The sequence below is a fragment of the Sinocyclocheilus grahami genome, unplaced genomic scaffold (assembly GCF_001515645.1).
Source record: "Sinocyclocheilus grahami isolate Dianchi unplaced genomic scaffold, SAMN03320097.WGS_v1.1 scaffold1778.1, whole genome shotgun sequence".
In the NCBI taxonomy this organism is placed as follows: domain Eukaryota; kingdom Metazoa; phylum Chordata; class Actinopteri; order Cypriniformes; family Cyprinidae; genus Sinocyclocheilus; species Sinocyclocheilus grahami.
In genome coordinates this window covers 10,038-19,414 of record NW_015506957.1, presented here as the reverse complement: position 1 = coordinate 19,414, position 9,377 = coordinate 10,038, and the positions used below count along the sequence as shown (strand labels likewise).

The 9,377-nt window shown below is 39.7% G+C and overlaps 1 long non-coding RNA gene across 1 annotated transcript in view; it reads right to left on the bottom strand.

Annotated features, from left to right (window-relative positions):
* Positions 1-5,176: 5,176 nt before the first annotated feature.
* LOC107572586 (uncharacterized) overlaps positions 5,177-9,377 on the bottom strand; it is a 5,858-nt gene continuing 1,657 nt past the window's right edge. The window contains exons 2-3 of the long non-coding RNA XR_001607370.1: positions 5,388-5,463; positions 5,177-5,220 (exon numbers count right to left, since the gene is read on the bottom strand). This is a non-coding gene — a long non-coding RNA (uncharacterized lncRNA). The remainder of the gene's footprint in view (positions 5,221-5,387; positions 5,464-9,377) is intronic.

Here is a 9,377-nt window from a genome sequence, read left to right as displayed (position 1 = left end):
ACATTCTAAATAAAGAATTTAGACAATATTCAAATATACTCACATGTCGAGCTTAAAACCAAAGGTTTCTCAACTAGGACTTTGTCAACCAGAAGTTCAAGGTAGCACAAAGAAACATGTGTTCCCTCTACCCAAACTTAACTACTTCTTCAGGCAACTACTCACCTGATTTACAATCCAGGTGTGTCCAACTATCGCCCTCTAGTGTCTCATAGTGTTACCCCACATAGAATTTTTAATTCCATTACTCCAAGTATATGGAAAACGGTGACAGAAATTTCATTCTGTTACAACCTTGTTAATGGAAAGACATCTGTTTGCAGTAATCTTAGTAAAAGTAATCTACACACTGTTGGTAATAACAGTGGCATCTGAAGAGGAAGGGGGATCCAGGGACAGCTCCATCCAGAACAGAGTAAAGTCACAAACTGAATGTCATAATGACACAAGACACATATGTACAATATTTTATGAGGTCACTTACAACAGCTTTTAAAAACCTTTTTATTGGTCAAATGTTCACGATGCGATTGGTCGGACTTGAAAGTTCAAATTATTTTAAATGATAATGTGTGATTATTTGACACTGTACAATAGTTTTATATATATTTAAAACATTTACTTGATTATTTCCCATGTAAAAAAGCTTTGTATAAAGTTTTCTAACAGGTTGCCATTTAGAAATCAAGGAGATATATGCATTATAGGATATAGGCATTTCCATAGTTTGATATAGATGAAATGTGTATACAAAATATGTGATAAATAAAGACAAGTTAAGGATCAACCACTATGAATGTGTTATTTATTTATTTTATGAGACTATTCTCTGAACAAACTCCCAGATACATGTCATGTTGTCTTGGATGCTCATAGAATGAAGTAGACTATAAAATAAATAATTTATATATATTATATACTATTAATAATAGTGTGTCTGAAAATTAAAAAAAAAAAAATTAATTTCTCTATTTTTTTTATTGAAGAAAGTACAGAAACAGTATAATGAAAACTCATAAATAAACCAACTCAAAAGTGTTAACAATTGATGTGCAAAACAAACAAACAAAAATACTATTTATTATTACAACAGAAGAAAGAATGAACGCCAAAAAAAAAACCAAAAAAAAATAAAGAGGAATCCAGCACATTGGGCACCTGTAGAAATCGGAAACTAAACAGTGTCTACATCTGCCACCCACTCCAATGGCCACTTCTTTCCACTGTAACACAAAAAGGAAGGATGCAATTAGATGTTTTGGTTATGCAGACAAACTGTAGACACATTAATGCACATATTAAAGGGATAGTTCACCCAAAAATGAAATTCTGTCATCATTTACTCACCCTCATGTCGTTCCAAACAGTTGGTGGCTCCCATTGACTTCCATAGTAGGAAAATAAATACTATGGAAGTCAATAGGAACCACCAACTGTTTGTAAATGATGACAGAAGTTTCATTTTTGGGTGAACTATCCCTTTAAGACTCCTGTAGCTGTTTTCCAATAGCTATGTTTTAGAGGGGTTTCATTACATCACAGTAGGTTAATGTTAGTCAACAATGCAGAAGAAAATCCTTAATTGTTCTTTTAAGTCAAGAAAAATAGTGAAGAACATAAGTTGGATGTCTTGTGTTGTTACCGTGTATATAATCTGTTATGTTTCCTACATGAATATACCAAGATGGCGGCGCGTTCACACGCTGCGACTTCTCTCTCTCCCGACAGAAAGGTGTTTTCGTGTTTTTTTGTCTTGTGAGTTGCAGTGTTTTTGTACGCATTCGTCGCGTCTATTTGTTTCAAAGCGCGCATATAGTCGTGAGTTTCTGCTCGATGTCGGCAGAACCACATTTTTAGAGTTAAACTCTGCGCACGCCGAAGAGCTGCGGGATCTCGGTCTGCTCCGGAGGCCCACTCCATCACCAACCCCCACTACTGCACCTCGCCCACAGCGGAGGCGCCACAAGCGGCGCGAGAGGAAGCAGAAGAGGGGTAAGTGCGGAGGTATCCGGGCTAGGCTAGCGGCTAACCCACACAAGCCGGCTATCCCCACCATCACCGACCCCCACTACTGCATCTCGCCCACAGCGGAGGCGCCACAAGCGGCGTGAGAGGAAGCAGAAGAGGGGTAAGCGCGGAGGTATCCGGGCTAGGCTAGCGGCTAACCCACACAAGCCGGCTATCCCCACCATCGTACTGGCTAACGTACGCTCTTTGGACAATAAACTGGACTACATCTGACTACTACGCTCAACTCAGATGACTGTAAGAGACTGTTGTGTTTTTGTGTTCACGGAAACATGGCTCAACAACAGCGTTCCGAACTGCGCTATTCATCTCAATCAGCTGACATGCTATCGAGCGGACTGAACTCGCGTCGAGGGAGGTAAGACCCGCGGCGGAGGGCTTTGTGTTTACATCAATGATGCGTGGTGCCGCAGACAAGAATGGGACAACATTCCTATTCCTAAACTTGAGCAACTTGTCTCTTCAGTCCCCAGACGTTTGCAGACTGTTATAAAAAGAAGAGGGGATGCCACACAGTGGTAAACATGGCCTTGTCCCAACTTTAAGATGTGCTGATGCCATGACATTTAAAATGATACATTTTCTCAGTTTAAACATTTGATGTCATCTGTTGTATTCTGAATAAAATATTGAAATTTGAAACTTCCACATCATTGCATTCTGTTTTTATTCACAATTTGTACAGTGTCCCAACTTTTTTGGAATTGGGTTTGTAGATAAAAGGAAAAAACATCAGACCTGTCTAAAATCAAAGACTTTCTCACTCCCAAAACTCTACCAATGGCTGTTCATGCATGTGTTACATCTCGGCTAGATTACTGCAATTCCTTACATTGAGGTATATCTAAATCTCAGATTGCGTGCCTTCATCTAGTCCAAAACGCTGCGGCCAGACTTCTTCTGAAGTGTCGCAAACATGAACACATCACTCCAATTCTCAGATCTCTACACTGTTTGCCGGTTCATCAGAGAATAGACTTCAAAATTCTACTCTGTTTATAAATCTTTACATAACCTAGCCCCTGTCTACCTCTCTGAACTCCTTCATTTATACACTCCATCTAGAAGCCTAAGATCTTGCGACCAGGCTTGTTGGTAGTTCCACATTTTAGACTTAAGCGTAGAGGGGAGCGTGCATTTGCGGTGGCAGGGCCACAAATTTGGAATACCCTGCCTTTAGAAATGAGAATGGCCCCTTCTCTGGCTGTTTGTTTTCCTTAGTGTACCGATTACTGTTATTTGGTAACTTTTTAAATGGGTTGTTCATATTTTTATCTGGTTTGCTTTCTGTGTATGCTTTTATAATTTTCTCTTCTGTAAAGCACTTTGGTCAGCCTAGTGGCTGTTGTAAATGTGCTATACAAATAAAATGAACTTGAACTATGGCTTTCATGTAATGCAGGCTGTGTAGTTTGGCAATAATAACTTAATCATTATTGTCCATAACTGTATTTTTGGTGTGCATGCAATTGCAGTAGGTGTTACAGTAAGTGCGAAATAAGATACTGCAGACTGACAAATTAAGGGAAAAAACAAAAAAGTGTCTTATTATGGTGTTGGGCCACCAAGATCCAACATAACAGCTTCAGGTTTTTGGTACTCTGCACCACCATCATCAAAACACCAAATGAAAGCATATCTTTTGGATGAATGGAGCTCCATCCTCCTGCCCCCAGTAGAGTACAAAGACTAAGAGAATCTATGTCAAAGAGCATGAAGCTCTTCTGGGGGCACGTAGTGACCTAACACCCTACTAAGACACTTTGTGTTGGTTATATTAAGAGATATGAGCAAGTACTGACCACCCATTTAACAGCTATTTAGACAAACTTAGAAATGTACTAACATATGTCAAAAGTTTGTACTTGTTCAAACTAATTGACTATGTATACACATGAGAAGTCGTACATGCCATAGTCTGCATGGCTCCCACTCCACCTGCTTCCATTTTTGGCCCTAAAAATAGTGAGATTTTTTTCAGTTTTAAATATTTGCTAAGCTTAGCAGTTCTACAAATCGCCAATACTTTTTCAAGACAGTTACACAAATAACAGAAATTATCAGTCCCTTTCGTCAGGAACATTATGTAGCTTATGTAGTGTTTGAGTGATTTTATATTTCACCTTAATAACTCTGCATTTGGCAATCCTCTTCACATGGTAAAAACCCTGGCTCCCTGTCAGTGTGTGTGTGAGCATTCTGAAAGGAAAAAAAAATATTACATTCACACTACACTATACAAGTAGAATAAGTGATTATTTAGCTAGCATAGGTTGTACTTAGTCACAGTTTTCATATTGTAGTTATTCTGGTGAAGAAGTTGTATTGAAGACAAACTATTATTCACCATCCGCTTAGAGGGGAGCGTGCATTTGCGGTGGCAGGGCCACAAATTTGGAATACCCTGCCTTTAGAAATGAGAATGGCCCCTTCTCTGGCTGTTTGTTTTCCTTAGTGTACCGATTACTGTTATTTGGTAACTTTTTAAATGGGTTGTTCATATTTTTATCTGGTTTGCTTTCTGTGTATGCTTTTATAATTTTCTCTTCTGTAAAGCACTTTGGTCAGCCTAGTGGCTGTTGTAAATGTGCTATACAAATAAAATGAACTTGAACTATGGCTTTCATGTAATGCAGGCTGTGTAGTTTGGCAATAATAACTTAATCATTATTGTCCATAACTGTATTTTTGGTGTGCATGCAATTGCAGTAGGTGTTACAGTAAGTGCGAAATAAGATATACTGCAGACTGACAAATTAAGGGAAAAAACAACAAAGTGTCTTATTATGGTGTTGGGCCACCAAGATCCAACATAACAGCTTCAGGTTTTTGGTACTCTGCACCACCATTATCAAAACACCAAATGAAAGCATATCTTTTGGATGAATGGAGCTCCATCCTCCTGCCCCCAGTAGAGTACAAAGACTAAGAGAATCTATGTCAAAGAGCATGAAGCTCTTCTGGGGGCACGTAGTGACCTAACACCCTACTAAGACACTTTGTGTTGGTTATATTAAGAGATATGAGCAAGTACTGACCACCCATTTAACAGCTATTTAGACAAACTTAGAAATGTACTAACATATGTCAAAAGTTTGTACTTGTTCAAACTAATTGACTATGTATACACATGAGAAGTCGTACATGCCATAGTCTGCATGGCTCCCACTCCACCTGCTTCCATTTTTGGCCCTAAAAATAGTGAGATTTTTTTCAGTTTTAAATATTTGCTAAGCTTAGCAGTTCTACAAATCGCCAATACTTTTTCAAGACAGTTACACAAATAACAGAAATTATCAGTCCCTTTCGTCAGGAACATTATGTAGCTTATGTAGTGTTTGAGTGATTTTATATTTCACCTTAATAACTCTGCATTTGGCAATCCTCTTCACATGGTAAAAACCCTGGCTCCCTGTCAGTGTGTGTGTGAGCATTCTGAAAGGAAAAAAAAATATTACATTCACACTACACTATACAAGTAGAATAAGTGATTATTTAGCTAGCATAGGTTGTACTTAGTCACAGTTTTCATATTGTAGTTATTCTGGTGAAGAAGTTGTATTGAAGACAAACTATTATTCACCATCCGCTAATATTGGATTACTCAAACAGGATTACTTAAACAGAGAACAAGTCATGGCCCATACCAGTGTTCTGACATGGAGTCCAGATCAAGCAAAAAATTTGGTAAATTCCAAGGCGAGACAGAGACCTTAAAAAAAAGGGGTCTTGAGACCAAGACCAATTTTGAATACTAAAACCAGGGTTCCTACACATTTTCCATTTCAAAATTCCAGACCATATTACAGATCTGAGTATAAATAGCTAGATGTTTATTATGTAAATGAATAGTTTTAAAATCCAACTATTAACATGTATGTTGCATTCTGACTTTGTCTGCTATTATGCTGCTAAATAATTGCCAGACAATTGTAGCTAGGTACTGCAGCTCATACAAATCAGTTTTGTGGCATTCAGTCCACAGTCCTATATAGAAATGAACCCTGTTTAACAGCTTCCATAAACACACTGCTGTCATTGCACATAAGGACTGTTTATTAATTCACAACTCACAACAGGCCATGATACACTGCATTCAGTACAAGCTCCCTCCTGAATATACCAGCTATCACTGACTGACAGTGATCGATGGGCAAAGGGATCATAGATGAAATTTAGCTTGAAAGTCATTTAACTGTCAATTGTCCCAGTTAAATAGGCTGAACAATTTTGAAAAATAAAAATTGTTCAGCCTATTTAACTGGGACAATTGACAGTTAAATGATTTTGACTGATATTGCAATTATGATATGATCTGTGATATTGAAGGGAATTATAATTTTTACACAATTATACTAATTTTCACTGAAAAACTTTAAAATTATCGTGGTGTGATTTTTGCAAGGATTTATATCAAACAAAGAATTTTTCTTAAAGGGGTTTCTTCACCCAAAAATGAAAATGCTGCCATTAATTACCATTAGTTTTGTGGATCCAAACCTGTAAGACCTTCTTTCAACTTCAGAACAAAAAAAATTAAGATTTTTGGTGAAATCCGAGAGCTTTCTGACTCTTCCATAGACAGCAACAAAACTGAAATGTTCCCAGACCAAGCAACACATTAAGGACATCGGTAAAATTGTCCATGTGAAATCATTGGTTCAACGATAATTTCACAAAGATGTGAGAATACTTTTTGTGCTCAAACTTTATTCAACAATTATTTTCTCCAACTCATCATAATTCACGATTATGGAGACTACCACGATGCATGCGTGTGCTGCTGCTGCTGCTGCAGAACATGCATGCGCTGTTTTTACACAATTATACTAATTTTCACTGAAAAACTTTAAAATTATCGTGGTGTGATTTTTGCAAGGATTTATATCAAACAAAGAATTTTTCTTAAAGGGGTTTCTTCACCCAAAAATGAAAATGCTGCCATTAATTACCATTAGTTTTGTGGATCCAAACCTGTAAGACCTTCTTTCAACTTCAGAACAAAAAAATTAAGATTTTTGGTGAAATCCGAGAGCTTTCTGACTCTTCCATAGACAGCAACAAAACTGAAATGTTCCCAGACCAAGCAACACATTAAGGACATCGGTAAAATTGTCCATGTGAAATCATTGGTTCAACGATAATTTCACAAAGATGTGAGAATACTTTTTGTGCTCAAACTTTATTCAACAATTATTTTCTCCAACTCATCATAATTCACGATTATGGAGACTACCACGATGCATGCGTGTGCTGCTGCAGAACATGCATGCGCTGTGCTGCATTTTGTTTATGTGCAGAGGAACAAACATGCATGCTTCGTGGTACACTCGATAATGGTGTAATACGTGATTTGGAGGAGTATAATTGTTGAATACAATGGTTATTTTTGTTTTCTTTGGACACAAAATGTATTCTCTGAGCTTCATAAAATTACAGTTGAAACACTGATGTCACATGGACTGTTTTACCGATGTCCTTGCAACCTTTCTGGCTCTGGGAACATTTCAGTTATGCTGCTGTCTATGGAGGGTCAGAAAGCTCTCGTATTTAAAAAAAATAAAATAAAAAATCTTAATTTGTGTTCTGAAGATGAACAAAGGTCTTGCGGGTTTGGAATGACACAAGGGTAAGTAATTAATGACAGAGTTTTCTTTTTTAGGCCAACTATCCCTTTAAAGCTGTAGAATATGATATGTAGGCTAGAACATCTTTGAAGCACAATATTTAATTTAAAATGCTATTTTTACACACCTTTTGCACAAATATTGCACCTCGTGAATTGAAAATTACAGAAGGCTATACTGTGATTTCGAAAAGATTTCGATTAATTGTTCACCTCTACTGTAAAATAAAAAAATGAACAAATACATCTGGACATTGCCCAAACCTAATACACCACTTACAAATGGAAATACAGCCTTCATGAAGACAACAATTAATGTCAATTACAATGTATGGATTTATGTCACGGCAGAGAAGAGTCAGGATCCAGGCTTAATTTTGGATACATGAAACGCCGGATTAATTCTCCTGTACGCTGGAGGAAGTTTGAGGCGGACTGCCACCGGACTAATAATCTTGGTGACAGTAAACGGGCCAATGAATTTGGGAGCAAGCTTATTACTGACGGATCGGAGAGGAATATTCTTGGTTGAAAGCCACACCTTTTGACCGACGACGTAAACGGGAGGTTTCGACCGGTGGCGATCGGCCTGGACCTTGGTGCGCGCCCCCACCTGGAGGAGGGTCACCCTGGCCTTGCTCCAGGTGCGTCGGCACCTCTGGACGAATGCGTGGGCAGAGGGGACCGCGACTTCGGATTCCATACTAGGAAAAAGGGGTGGCTGGTACCCTAAGCTACACTCAAACGGAGATAGACCCGTGGCAGAGACTGGTAACGAGTTATGTGCGTACTCAACCCATGAGAGTTGCTGGCTCCACGAGGAGGGGTTCTGAGAAGCCAAACATCGCAACACTCGTTCTAAATCTTGGTTGGCCCTCTCTGTCTGACCATTACTCTGGGGATGAAACCCGGAAGAAAGACTAACCGTCGCCCCCAACAATCCACAAAACTCTCTCCAAAATTTGGACACAAACTGGGGCCCCCTGTCAGAGACCACGTCTACCGGGAGGCCATGTAAACGAAAAACGTGGTCTATGACAGCAACTGCGTTTCTCTGGCTGAGGGTAATTTGGGCAGAGAAATGAAATGAGTTGCCTTCGAGAATCGGTCCACCACGGTCAAAACCACCATGTTCCCCTGAGAAGGGGGAAGACCCGAGACAAAATCTAGCGAAACATGGGACCAGGGTCTCGAAGGAACCAACAGCGGCTGAAGAAGACCCGCGGGAGGGCGATTGGAAGACTTAGAAACAGCACAGACAGAGCAGGCCAAAACAAATAAACCAATGTCCCGAGCCATACCTGACCACCAGAACCGTTGTTTAACCAGAAACATGGTACGTCTCACCCCAGGATGACAGGCTACCTTGGAAGAATGAGCCCATCGGATAACGTCGGACCTTACGGACTCTGGCACAAACAACCGGCTCGGTGGGCACCCGGACGGGGGCGTTACCCCTTGAGAGGCCGTGCGGACCTTTGACTCGATCTCCCACGTGACCGCAGAAAAAAAAGTTCCCTTGGCACAATGGGGTCGGGCAGGGACGGGTGCTCCGAATAATCAAAAATACGGGATAACGCATCCGCCGGTAGAAATTGGCAAAGCCCAGAAACCTCTGCAGGGCCTTACGGGAATCTGGGGTTGGCCAATTCACCACAGCCTGAACCTTCTCTGAACCTTCTCGGAATCCATGCGCACCCCCTCGGCCGAGATGATGTATCCC